The sequence below is a fragment of the Bos indicus x Bos taurus genome, chromosome 3 (assembly GCF_003369695.1).
Source record: "Bos indicus x Bos taurus breed Angus x Brahman F1 hybrid chromosome 3, Bos_hybrid_MaternalHap_v2.0, whole genome shotgun sequence".
NCBI classification, from domain to species: domain Eukaryota; kingdom Metazoa; phylum Chordata; class Mammalia; order Artiodactyla; family Bovidae; genus Bos; species Bos indicus x Bos taurus.
The window spans coordinates 12,950,965-12,964,644 of record NC_040078.1 but is presented as its reverse complement, the minus strand read 5'-3'; the positions used below and the strand labels follow the sequence as shown (position 1 = coordinate 12,964,644).

Sequence of the window (13,680 nt, the reverse complement as noted above, 5' to 3'; positions counted from 1 at the left end):
CTGTTTTACTTCTTAGTTTCTGATCTGGTTGCCTTTTCTTTATGTTCATTGCCTAATTGCAAGTCTTTGGCTTTTCACTATTGAGTGTGATGTTAGCTGTGGGCTTGGTATCTATGGCTTTTATTAATAATACATTGAGGTACTTTTCCTCCATACCCATCCTGTTGAGATATTTTCATAAATAAATATTGAATTTTGCCACTTTTCCTGTATCTAGTGAAATGATCATACAATTTTTATCCTGCATTTTATTCATGTGCTATATCACACTGATTGATTTGTGGACACTGAAACATTCTTGCATTCCTGGGATAAATGCCGCCTGATCATGATATGTAATCCTTTTGTTGTATTGCTGAGTATAGCATGGTAGTATTTATTCTGTTAAGGAGTTTCACATCTATGTTTATCAGGGATATTGGTCCATAACTTTTTTCTTGTGGTGTCCATAACTAGTTTTTGTATCACAGTAATGTTGGCCTCATAAAATTAGTTTTAGAAGTGTTCCCTTCTCTTCTATTTTTTGGTAATGTAAGTGAATGAGGGTGTTAGTTCTTTAAATATTTGGTAGAAGTTACCAGTGAAACCATCTGGTCCTGGACTTTTGTTTTTGGAAGTAGCTTGGATATTGATCCAATTTCATAACTCATTATTGGTCTATTCAGAATTTTTATTTCTTCATGATTCAGTCTTGGTAGGGTATATATTTCATGGGTTGGGAGGGAAGGAGGAAGGTTTTCCAATAAAGGGAGTGTAGTAGAGCCAAGATGCAGAAGTTAGTGTGGGCATCGTGTACTTGGACTGATAAAGGCCATTTTCCAGAGCCTGGAACTGGATTGGGGACTTTGCTGCTGCTGGAGATTGAGTCAGGAAGGATGATGATAGAAGCAGTCTGGACCTCAATAAAGAACTAGAGGATTTGTTCCTCTGAAAATTGATGAGAACCGAAAATAACAAGAGACTGATGGAGAATCAGACACACGTGTCTACAACTTAACAAAGGTGCCTGAGGCTCAGCAATGGCTCCAAACAACCAACAAATGCTCTTCTGACAAGTGAAACATTTTAGCTGAAGCCATGATTGTGATGTAATGCCTCACACTACATGGAAGAAGGCAGTGAGGGGTGGTGGTAGGGATCTAGGAAAGTGAGGCATGAGCCTGTTGGACTAGCTGTGTGAGGGCAGTGGTAGTGAAGTCTATTGGTAGGTTCTTTTTTTTTAATTTTATTTTATTTTTAAACTTTACAATATTGTATTGGTTTTGCCAAATATCGAAATGAATCTGCCACAGGTATACATGTGTTCCCCATCCTGAGCCCTCCACCCTCCTCCCTCCCCATACCATCCCTCTGGGTTATCCCAGTGCACCAGCCCCAAGCATCCAGTATCATGCATCGAACCTGGTAGGTTCTGAGTGACCACCAAGCTATTGGCAATGACTCTCAATATTAGTAGCGAGGCACTAAGAGCACTGTGCTGACATTTCTCTAAAATGTGGTCAAGGCTGTGGTCAGAGACAGGTGCTGGGTAAATAAAACTACTTACAAACTCATCTTTGTAAATACAGAGGCATTGTCAAGGGCTAAGAAGGGTCAGTAATAGAAGACTTTATAAATGTACATATATGCTGGCAGTTTGCTTTTTTTTCATGGAACATTATTCTAGAAATCTTTTCAACTAGTGTCTATAGTGCTTCCTGATATTTATATAGAAGTACAGTATCCCACCATGGGAACATTCCATGGAACAATTAAGCTGACCCTACTCAGAAAACTCAGAGAAGGCAATGGCACCCCACTCTAGTACTCTTGCCTGGAAAATCCCATGGATGGAGGAGGCTGGTAGGCTGCAGTCCATGGGGTCACTAAGAGTCAGACACGACTGGATGACCTCACTTTCACTTTTCACTTTCCTGCATTGGAGAAGGAAATGGCAACCCACTCCAGTGTTCCTGCCTGGAGAATCCCAGGAATGGGGGAGCCTGGTGGGCTGCCATCTCTGGGGTTGCACAGAGTCAGACATGACTGAAGCGACTTAGCAGCAGCAGCAGCACTGAGAAAACCTTGGATTTCCCTGGTGAAGCAGCAGTAAAGAATCCACCTACAATGCAGGAGACACAGGTTCAATCCCTGGATCAGGAAGATCACCTGGAGAATGAAATGGCAACCCACTTCAGTATTCTTCTTGTCTGGGAAATCCCAGGGACAGAAGAGCCTGGAAAGCTATAGTCAATGGGGTCTCAAAAGAGTCAGACATCACTTAGCAACTAAACAAGAACAATAACAACTTACAAATCTTTAGATTAGTTTCTATCATTTGTTCTCAGAAATAATTCAGCAATCAATACGGGACAAAGTTTTATAGATAGGAAATGCAAAGCAGAGGAAGTAGGATTTTGACTCTGCTGTTGTTTTTGCTCAGTCACTAAGTCATGTCTGACTCTATGCAACCCAGTGGACTGTAGCAGGCCAGGCTTCCCTGACCTTCATTATCTGCTGGAGTTTACTCAAATTCATGTCCATTAGTTTGGTGATGCCATCCAACCGTCTTATTCTCTGCCACTCCATTCTTTTCTTGCCCTCAGTCTTCCCCAGCATCATGGTCTTTTCCAATGAGTTGGTGTTTGCATCAGGTGGCCAAAGAATTAGAGTTTCAGTTTCAGTGTTAGTCCTTCCAATGAATATTCAGGGTTGATTTCCTTTAATTGAGTGGTTTGATCTCTTTGCTGTCCAACAGACTCTGGAGTCTTCCCTAGTACCCCACTTTGAAAGCATTATTTCTTCAGTACTCAACCTTTTAATGGTCCAACAGTCACATCCATACATGGCTACTGGAAAAGCCATAGCTTTGACTATAAGGATGTTTGTCAGCAAAGTGATGTCTCTGCTTTTTAATACACTGCCTAGGTTTGTCGTAGCTTTTTTTCAAGGAGCAAACATCTTTTAATTACATGGCTGCAGTCACAGTCTGCACTGATTTTGGAGCTCAAGAAAATAAAACTTGCCAGTTTCCATTTTTTCCCCATCTGTATGCCATGAAGTGATGGGACTGCATGCCATGATCCTAGTTTATTGAGTGATGAATTTCTTTTTTTTCCCACTAATTAAATACTTTATTGAATAAATATAATACCAAACAAAATGCATTCAAATGCTAAAAAAAAAATCAATTTTAAAGGCCTTTCTATTCAGGCTAATGACAAACACAATAAAGGCAGATATGCTAGTTTAACATAATTGGCTGATTATATACAGCAGTTATATCTTTTAGCCCACAAGTATATTATTAAATGATAGAGAACGTCTAATACAACCATTTCTACAGAACTAGGAAATAAATTTCTAAGAAAGAAAGATTTTACAGACCCCATCTTTTATACCCACCCCAACAGTCTAACTCTAAAAAGGATAAAGCCAATGACTTTCCTCACAAGAGCTCATGACTAATGTTGCTTTGCTATCAAAATCTGTATTTCTGATCCATTATGAGCATTGAGACAAGATTCAAATATTCCCAACGAAAGAAGCACAATGCACATTGTGATCGCCTATTCAGCAACAGCGAGCACTGCCTTGAAAACTATCTTATCCCAGGAATTAAATAAGGTCGGCCACATTCATTGGCATTTCCTCCACTGTAGTATTGTAGAAACTCTCAATGTCATGAAAAATCTTGTCTTCTTCAGTAACAAAGTTTATAGCCACACCTTTCCTCCCAAATCGATCCCCTTTGCCAATTCTGTGAATATAATCTTCACGATTGGTAGGTCAGATCAGATCAGATCAGGTCAATCGCTCAGTCGCGTCCGACTCTTTGCGACCCCATGAATTGCGGCATGCCAGGCCTCCCTGTCCATCACCAACTCCCAGAGTTCCCTCAGACTCACATCCATTGAGTCAGTGATGCCATCCGGCCATCTCATCCTCTGTCGTCCCCTTCTCCTCCTGCCCCCAATCCCTCCCAGCATCAGAGTCTTTTCCAGTGAGTCAACTCTTCGCATGAGGTTTCCAAAGTACTGTAGTTTCAGCTTCAGCATCATCCCTTCCAAAGAAATCCCAGGGCTGATCTCCTTTAGAGTGGACTGGTTGGATCTCCTTGCAGTCCAAGGGACTCTCAAGAGTCTTCTCCAACACCACAGTTCAAAAGCATCAATTCTTCGGCGCTCAGCCTTCTTCACAGTCCAACTCTCACATCCATACCTGACCACAGATAAAACCATGGCCTTGACTAGATGAACCTTTGTTGTCAGGTAGATCATAGTTTATAACCAATGACACTTGTTGCACATCAATTCCACAAGCCAACAAGTCAGTAGTGATCAGAACATGGCTTGACCCTGGTCGAAATTCCCTCATGATAACATCTCTTTCTTTCTGGCCCATGTCACCACGCAGGGCAGAAACTGTGAAGTACCTGGCATGCATTTTCTCTGTGAGCCAGTCCACCTTGCACCTTGTATTGAGAAAAATAACAGCCTGTGTAATTGTCAGTGTCTCGTACAAGTCATAAAGTGTATCCAACTTCCATTCCCTTCTTTCAACATTAATATAAAACTGTTTGATTCCTTCAAAGGTCAATTCTTCTTTTTTCACCAAAATTCGAATTGGATCTTTCATGAATTTTTTGGTCACTTCCAACACATCCGTTGGCATTGTGGCAGAAAGCAACACCACCCAAATACTAGTATTTAATTTTCAGAAAATCTCATAGATTTGATCCTTAAACCCTCAGCTCAGCATTTCATCTGCTTCATGCAAAATGAACATTTTGATCTATTTTGGAGAGAGATATCTTCTGTTTAACATATCAAACACTCTCCCTGGTGTTCCAACAACAATATGTGGTGCTTCAGCCTGCAGTTTTTGCATTTCATTTTGGACATTTGTTCCACCAATGCAGGCATGACAAGTTGCTCTCATATAATCTCCAAGTGCCAGAATTACCTTTTGGATCTGTTGATCCAAAAGTGGAGGCCAATACTAGTGCTTGGGTCTCCTTGAACTCAATATCCAACTGTTGCAGGATGGAAATGGCAAATGTGGCTGTCTTGCCAGTACCTGACTGAGCTTGAGCAACCACATCATACCTTTAATACATGGAATAATAACTCTCTGCTGAATAGCTGATGGTTTCTCAAAACCATAAGCATAGATGCTCCAAAGAAGAGACTCCTTTAAGTTCATATCATCAAAGTTATCAACAGTCTCATTCCAGTTGCTCTCGAAACACCATTGGGGTCCATTCCCTCTGGGCCGCCATGTTCTCTGCTGTTAAAATCTGCGGAGCCACCATACATGATCCAAAGAACCACCCAGTGCCAGACTAAAAAGCTTGAGTGTTGAATTTCAAGCCAGCTTTTTCACTTTCCTCCTCCGTCTTCATCAAGGGGCTCTTTAGTTCCTCTTAAATTTCTGCCATTAGGGTGGCCTCATCTGCATATCTGAGTTTGTTGATATTTCTTATGGCAATCTTGATTCCAGCTTGTGATTCAAACAGCTCAGCATTTTGCATGATGTATCCTGAAAATATGTTAAATAAGGAGGGTGATAAAATACTGCCTTAATGTACTCCTGTCCCAATTTTGAACCAGTCAGTTGTTCTAACTCTTTCTTCTTAACCTGCATACAGGTTTCTCAGAAGGCAGGTAAGATGGTCTGGAATTCCCATCTCTTTAAGAATTTTCTACAGTTTGTTGTGATTCACACAAGCAAAGGCTTTAGCATGGTCAACGAAGCAGATCTTTTTTGGAATTCCCTTGTTTTCTCTATGATCTAATGGATGTTGACAATTTGATCTCTGGTTCCTCTGCCTTTTCTAAATGCAACTTGTACATCTGAAAGTTCTCAGTTCATGTATTGTTGAAGCCTAGCTTGAAGGATTTTGAACAGTACCTTGTTAGCATGTGAAATGAGAACAATTGTATGGTAGTTTGACCATTCTTTGGCATTGCCCTTCTTTGGGATTGGAAAGAAAGCTGATCTTTTCTAGTCCTGTGGCCACTGCTGAGTTTTCTTGCCCTCAATCTTCCCCAGCATCAAGGTCTTTTCCAGTGAGTCAGTGTTTGCATCAGGTGACCAAAGAATTGGAGTTTCAGCTTCAGCATCAATCCTTCCAATGAATATTCAGGGAATATTCAATACCAAATTTGCTGGTATTGAGTATAGCACTTTGACTCTTTGGGTGTTCCCAAATTTTGTCCCCATGGGTTCTACCACTTTGTGTCACTCCCAGCCAAGTTCCAGAATGACTGTTTTTCTACACTTAAAAATTTTATTTTATTTTATTTTTAATTTTTCAAAACCCTTTTTATTTTGTTGTGGTTGTGGTTGTGATTTTGAGCCAAATGGTCTGGCTCCAGAGTCCACACTTTTAATCACTAGGCTATCCCAACTCCAAAGAATAATTACAAGATGTTTACTATTTTTCTCAGTGCTAAGGATACAGAAGAGAATAAGATGGATAAATTCCCAGCTCTCAAGAACTCACACCATAAAGGGAATAATGGAAATCAACAAATGATGAAATAGATATGCAAGGTCAGGTGGTGACAAGTGTGTGAAGACAGAACAAGTAGAACTCTATAAGGAAGAACAAGAACTCTATAAGGAAGACCTCTTTGGGGAAGTGGTATTTTGACAGACCTGAGTGACTGTGAGAGACAGCCATTTTAATAGGTGGAAGGACATTCTAGGTCGAGAATATGCATGTGCCAGTGTCCTGAGCTGGGAGCCTGTGTGAAGCACTAGAGGTACAAACACATGGCGTGTGATGCTGGAGGGAAGTGATGGCTGGAACCTGGAGAGATGAGGTGGTAAAGGTGGCCAGGGGAAAAGATGGCGTGGGCCTGGAAGGATAAGATCAGGGCTTGAATTTCTTTCTAAGTGGGAAGGCTAACATCAGAGTGTTTTGAGAGGAATAAGACATGACAATAGTTTAAAGGTCCACTCTGGTTGTGTGTTCAGTGCAGCAAGTTTGGGGCCTGCGCATGTGTTGCAAGGCCCCAGGAATTCTAGAGAAAAGTGAAAATGGTGGATGTGATGAGAAGGGGGTGGATCCGTGAACATTTATGGAGAGGTATCAGGATTTACTGGTAGGTCAGACATGAGTCTGAGTGAAAGAGGAATAAGGATTTTGGCCTGAGCACCATGGAAACAGGGACCACCAGGGAAGAAGCAGGCTTGAGGATCAGGCATGAAATTTGAGTTTGAGATGCAATGGGAATGTCACGTGGGACTCTAAAGTAGGCAATTTTATACATGGGTCTGGAATTCAGAAAAAGGCTTGTGTAGACAGGCAAGTGGTCCAGGCAGCAAGGTCTGGGCTTCAGAAGGTCATAGTCAGGAAGAGGAGGCTGAGAAGGAGTGGCCAGTGAAAGTCAGGAGACTCTGGTGTCCAGCAAAAAACCAATACAATATTGTAAAGTTTTAAAATAAAATAAAATTTAAAAAAAATAAATAAAAAACTGAAAAAAAAAAAAAAAAAAGAAGGTTTCTTGGAAAAAGAAACTGCCAAAAGTCAGTAAGGTGAAGACAGGGATCAGCCCACTGGATTTGCTCACGTGGAGCTCATGGCCACCAGAATCTATAGGCCTCAGCTTAGTCACCCTTCCTCAGAGGGGCCTCCCTGCCCTTTTTAGTGTCCTCCTCCCCTCCCGGCACCCTGTATTTTCCTTTCTCTGTAACTGGCATGATATCTACATAAGGCATTTCCTGGTTTAGCACCTGTTGCCCGCTGTGGTGTGGCCTCTGTTCAGACAAGGAACAGAGAAGTTGTGTTTACTGTACATTATGAGCATCTAGCACATGACAGGCATCCAGGAGGGGCTCAGTAAACATTTACTTAATAAATGTTGTGTGAGCATCTGTGAGCCAGGCCTGGGGACAGAACCCAAATAGTTTTCAATTCTGCTTTTGTGTGGTCAGCAATGGGAACAGGTTTTATCTGGAAACAAGTGTTTCTGTGTATATAGGAGAAGAAAGTCACACATAGATCTCACTGGTCTTTGTGGAAAGGGTGATGGACATTCCTGAATATCTCTCATGAGCAGTTGTAACCAGAAGGGATATGAGCTCAAGACAAGTAGTACTTTAAAAAAAGAAAAAAAAGTTTTTAAAAACTATATTAGATTTACAGAAAAAATGGCAAGATGGTACAGAGAGTTGCCATATAATCCACATACAGTCTCCCCTATTATTGTTAAAGGAAACACTGGCTGAAACCCTGACCAGGCATCACAGTAACTATTTGCATGAGTTACTTTATGACAGGAGCTCCTGGTAAGGAACCTGGAACTAACAAGCCACTACCATCTGGAAGAATTCAAGAAAGGTCAAAAGAAGAGAGGAGACACCAATCCATATGTCCTACCAACCTCCCGGAATCCTCCTCATTGGAAATCCATCTTGACTGAGTGATGAGTGTGCCACCAGGAAGGACCCAGAGTCAGAATGAAGGGCCAGAAACCCACATCATCGTGAAACCCAAGACTACAAGCCATGTGGCAGAGCAGTTCTGGGTTCCCTTACCCTGCTGCTCTCTACCTAAGTGCACCTTCACAATAAAATCTCTTGCATTGTCAGCACATGTGTCTCCTCGAACAATTCATGCCTGAGTGTTAGACATGATCCCACTCTTGGGCCCTGGATGGGTCTCATTTCCTGCAACATTATCAACATCTTATACTCCTAATATTTGTTGCAATTAATAGAGTGATATCAATATGTTAGGACTTCCCAAGTGGCTTAGTGGTAAAGGATCTGGCTGCTAGTGTAGGAGACACAGAAGATGTCTGTTCAATGCCTAGGCTGAGAAGATCCTATGGAATAGGAAATGGCAACCCACTCTAGTATTCTTGCCTGGAAAAGTCCAAGGGCAGAGGAGCCTTGATGACATATCAGCGTTATAATATGGAAACGTTGGTAAGTATTGAAAGTTCTACTTTAATTCAGTTGTCCTTCAATTTTTACCCAGTGTCCTGGATCTCATCTTGCATTTAGTCATCCTGTGTCCTTGGTCTCCTCTGGGCTCTGACAGTTTGTTGGCTGTTCCTTTTTCTCATGACAGTTTTAAGGAGAGTCTGTAGGGTATTTCAGAGAAGGCAATGGCACTCCACTCCAGTACTCTTGCCTGGAAAATCCTATGGATGGAGAGGCCTGGTAGGCTGCAGTCCATGGGGTCACTAAAAGTCGGATACGACTGAGTGACTTCACTTTCACTTTTCACTTTCATGCGTTGGAAAGGAAATGGCAACTCACTCCAGTGTTCATGCCTGGAGAAGCCCAGGGATGGTTCAGCCTGGTGGGCTGCCGTCTATGGGGTCACACAGAGTTGGACACGACTGAAGTGACTTAGCAGCAGTAGCAGTAGGGTATTTGGCAACATTTTCCTGAATTAGGATTTGTCTAATGTTTCATAGCTGTGAAAAGAAGAGAAGCAAAAAGCAAAGGAGGAAAATATACCCATTTGAATGCAGAGTTCCAAAGAACAGCAAGGAGAGATAAGAAAGCCTTCCTCAGCGATCAGTGCAAAGAAATAGAGGAAAAATATTGAATGGGAAAGACGAGATCTCTTCAAGAAAATTAGAGATAGCAACGGAACATTTCATGCAAAGACAGGCTCGATAAGGGACAGAAGTGGTATGGACCTAACAGAAGGAGAAGATATTAAGAAGAGATGGCAAGAATACACAAAAGAACTGTACAAAAAAGATCCTCATGACCCAGATAATCACGATGGTGTGGTCACTCACACTCACCTAGAGCCAGACATCCTGAAATGTGAAGTCAAGTGGGCCTTAGGAAGCATCACTATGAACAAAGCTAGTGGAGGTGATGGAATTCCAGTTGAGCTATTTCAAATCCTAAAAGATGATGCTGTGAAAGTGCTGCACTCAATATGCCAGCAAGTTTGGAAAGTTCAGCAGTGGTCACAGGACTGGAAAAGGTCAGTTTTCATTCCAATCCTAAAGAAAGGCAATGCCAAAGAATGCTTAAACTACTGCACAATTGTACTCATCTCACATGCTAGTAAAGTAATGCTCAAAATTCTCTAAGCCAGGCTTCAGCAATACATGAACCGTGAACTTCCAGATGTTCAAGCTGAATTTAGAAAAGGCAGAAGAACCAGAGATCAAATTGCCAACGTTCTCTGGATCATCAAAAAAGCAAGAGAGTTCCAGAAAAACATCTATTTCTTCTTTATTGACTATGCCAAACCCTTTGACTATGTGGATCACAATAAACTGTGGAAAATTCTGAAAGAGATGGGAATACCAGACCACCTGACCAGCCTCTCGAGAAACCTGTATGCAGGTCAGGAAGCAACAGTTAGAACTGGATATGGAATGGTAGACTGGTTCTAAATAGGAAAAGGAGTATGTCAAGGCTGTATATTGTCACCCTGCTTATTTAATTTATATGCAGAGTACATCATGAGAAACACTGGGCTGGAGGAAGCACAAGCTAGAATCAAGATTGCCGGGAGAAATATCAGTAACCTCAGATATGCAGATGACACCACCCTTATGGCAGAAAGTGAAGAGGAACTCAAGAGCCTCTTGATGAAAGGGAAAGAGGAGAGTGAAAAAGTTGCCTTAAAGCTCAACACTCAGAAAACTAAGATCATGGCATTCGGTCCCGTCACTTCATGGAAAATAGATGGGGAAACAGTGTAAACAGTGGCTGACTTTATTTTTTTGGCTCCAAGATCACTGAAGATGGCGATTGCAGCCATGAAATTAAAAGACGCTTACTCCTTGGAAGGAAAGTTATGACCAACCTAGACAGCATATTAAAAATCAAGGACATTACTTTGTCAACAAAGGTCCATCTAATCAAGGCTATGATTTTTCCAGTAGTCATGTATGGATGTGAGAGTTGGACTGTAAAGAAAGCTGAGCACAGAAGAATTGATGTTTTTGAACTGTCGTGTTGGAGAAGACTCTTGAGAGTCTCTTAGAGTGCAAGGAGATCCAATCACACTAAAGGAGATCAGTCCTGGGTGTTCATTGGTGGGACTGATGTTGAAACTGAAACTCCAGTACTTTGGCCACCTGATGTGAAGAGCTGACTCATTTGAAAAGACCCTGATGCTGGGAAAGATTGAGGGCAGGAGGAGAAGGGGATGACAGAGAATGAGATGGCTGGATGGCATCACTGACTCGATGGACGTGAGTCTGGGTGAACTCTGGGAGTTGATGATGGACAGGGAGGCCTGGCGTGCTGCGGTTCATGGGGTGGCAATGAGTCGGACACGACTGAGCGACTTAACTGAACTGAACTGAATGTTTCTCTCATGATTAGACTAGAGTTTTGGATATTGGGTAGAGGACCACTGAAGCAAGTGCTATTTTCATTGTATCATATCAAGGATATATGCTACCACATGACATACCACGGAGGATGCTGACCTTCATCACCAGGCTGAAGGGAGTGTTCCCCAGGCTCATCCACTGTGAAGTTACTTCTTCCCTTTCTCTATACTTTTCATGAAAAGGTTTGGGGTCACAGCATCTTCCCATAAAAAAGTGTTTTAATTCGGTAGGAAGTTTCAAAATGAGGGAGAAAAGCCCCCTACTGTGACCATTGTGAGGTCTGTGCCCAGCAAGCCACCTTATTGTTGGGGAGAGACCCTGTTCACAGGAAGGGGATGTCTTGAGTCCCTGTTTGGCATCTGTCCTCAGACTTTTATTTCAAATGAATGACTTGGCATTCCCCTTTACAGACCAGGAGTTAGATAGGTGGGGCTGCTCCTGTAAGGTGTGGAACCTGACAGTTCTCTGGTAGGGGGTATTTAGTCTCAAGAGAAGAGACCAGAGCCTGAGCCTCAGTAGACAGCAGTGAGTCTGAGGCAGCTGAGTCTGTGCCTAGGAGGGGAGTGTAGACATCTCTCCCTGCCCCTTTGTGATAGCAGGTACAGGGTTGGCAGAGTCTTAAGGGAAGTGGTGGGTGGGATGCAGACAAGAGCCCATCAGATCCTGTGGGGTCTGGCTTTGCCCTGTGTGTAGGGAACATGCCTAGCACTAGTGAAAGCCATAAGGCAGGGAAAGCCATAAGGGTGCAAGCAATAGATAAATGCCAACATTTGCGTTGGTGATGCGGGAAATGACATTCAAAGAACTTTGTTCTTTTACTGATAATTTCTTACTTAGGCAAGTGAGAGTTGAAGCTTATGGAAAATCAAACTCACCAAATAGTGTGAAGACATAGGAGACAATACCAAAACCAGCAGACTTGTGGCCTACCCTGGCTGAAATAGCATGAGTTCTGTGCCTTGACCACAGGTTGCTTTGGATGAGCATGGCTATCTGGGCTGAGCTGTTCCCACGGGGAACAGGTAAGGGGATTCCAAGGAGTATTAGTATGGGGACTGTGGGATTAAAAGTCTGGTATGACCACAGGATGGGCACCTCCAACATAGTGAAGCAGTGCAGTATTATACTCTGAAATTGTTTATTGACATCCTACTGTAGGTGCTGGCAATAATAATAGGAAACCTCTGAGTGGCTAAATATGGGCTGGTGAACTGCAAACCAGAACTAACGTGCTAGCCCCACCCTAGGGGTGAGAATAGCATAAGTGCCCTTTGAGTGACACTCTCTCCTCTCTTTCTGCTCCTTCTAGATGCTTCCTCTGCAATTGCACAGGGTGTCAGGCAGACTGAAATGGGGCCCTGCCCAGAAGACCCCCACCTCTGCTGGGTCTCCAAGGTTCCTGGGATTCATCAGCCTCCTCCTCAGTGAGTGGCCCAGGCTTCTGGGAGGGAGGGCCTCTGGGTGGAGCAGGGGGGCAGGGTGCCTCTTCTGTGTCTAATGTCCTTGGTGAACAAAAAGAAATAACAGCTTTGTAATTATTTAGCAAATGCAGTGCATTTGGTTTAGAGTTCTGGGGTGAATAGAAGAGCAAAATGAGCTTCTGGTTGTGGTGAGTCTAGGACACCTGAGCTCAGGCAGCCTTCACTATTTTAAGGGAAACATTTGAGGGAGGTAAGGCTGTCTCTGCAACAGTAATGGGAAGTCCGGAGAGCCCAGAGCTTCCTGTGGAGAGGGAGAGAGACTAAGAAGCTGGCTCCTTGCCTTGGACGGGCTGGGGAACAACTCAGAGGGAACCTGACAGTCTCTGCAGCTGCCTTGTGGAGGAGGAGGTTGACTAGAACTCTGTCTGAGATGGAGGAAGCAACAGTAGTCTTGATTTCTTGGGAAAGATGCAGGATGTTAAATACAATGAAATGAAATTCTGCTTTTGTAAAAGGAACAACAGCTTCTTAAGTTTAAGGGTTTCTGTATATCTACCTGTTGTAAGAACATAGTGAAACTATGGAAGGAACAATAGACTGGTAATGTGGGCTCTTGAAGTGGGTGAACTAGGGCAAAAGAGAAGAGAAACTACGGGGAATTAAGTGAAAAGTGAACTGAAGACTGGACAAAACCCTAATCACATACATGACTTCCTGGAAGATTATATGATTATATATATGGAAATTAAATATAAACTAATGAGGAAATGCCAACTAAATTATGAAATCTGGAGAAAGTTGGAAAGCTTTTTGTGTCTTAATTTTTTGTTTTAGTATCCCAGCCACTAAATGAACTTGTAGGAGTTATATGAAAATTAATGAATTAGAGACCGTTTGTAAAGAGATGTCTTGAATTAAGAATGAGCTTTGCAAAACATTACCTCCTT

At 42.5% G+C, this 13,680-nt stretch overlaps 1 long non-coding RNA gene and 1 pseudogene across 1 annotated transcript in view; one reads left to right on the top strand and one right to left on the bottom strand.

The window, feature by feature from the left end:
• LOC113884688 overlaps positions 1 to 13,680 on the top strand; it is a 47,666-nt gene that overhangs the window by 15,739 nt on the left and 18,247 nt on the right. Inside the window, exon 3 of the long non-coding RNA XR_003508970.1 lies at positions 12,622 to 12,736. This is a non-coding gene — a long non-coding RNA (uncharacterized LOC113884688). The remainder of the gene's footprint in view (positions 1 to 12,621; positions 12,737 to 13,680) is intronic.
• LOC113884685 lies at positions 3,100 to 5,297 on the bottom strand (annotated as a pseudogene).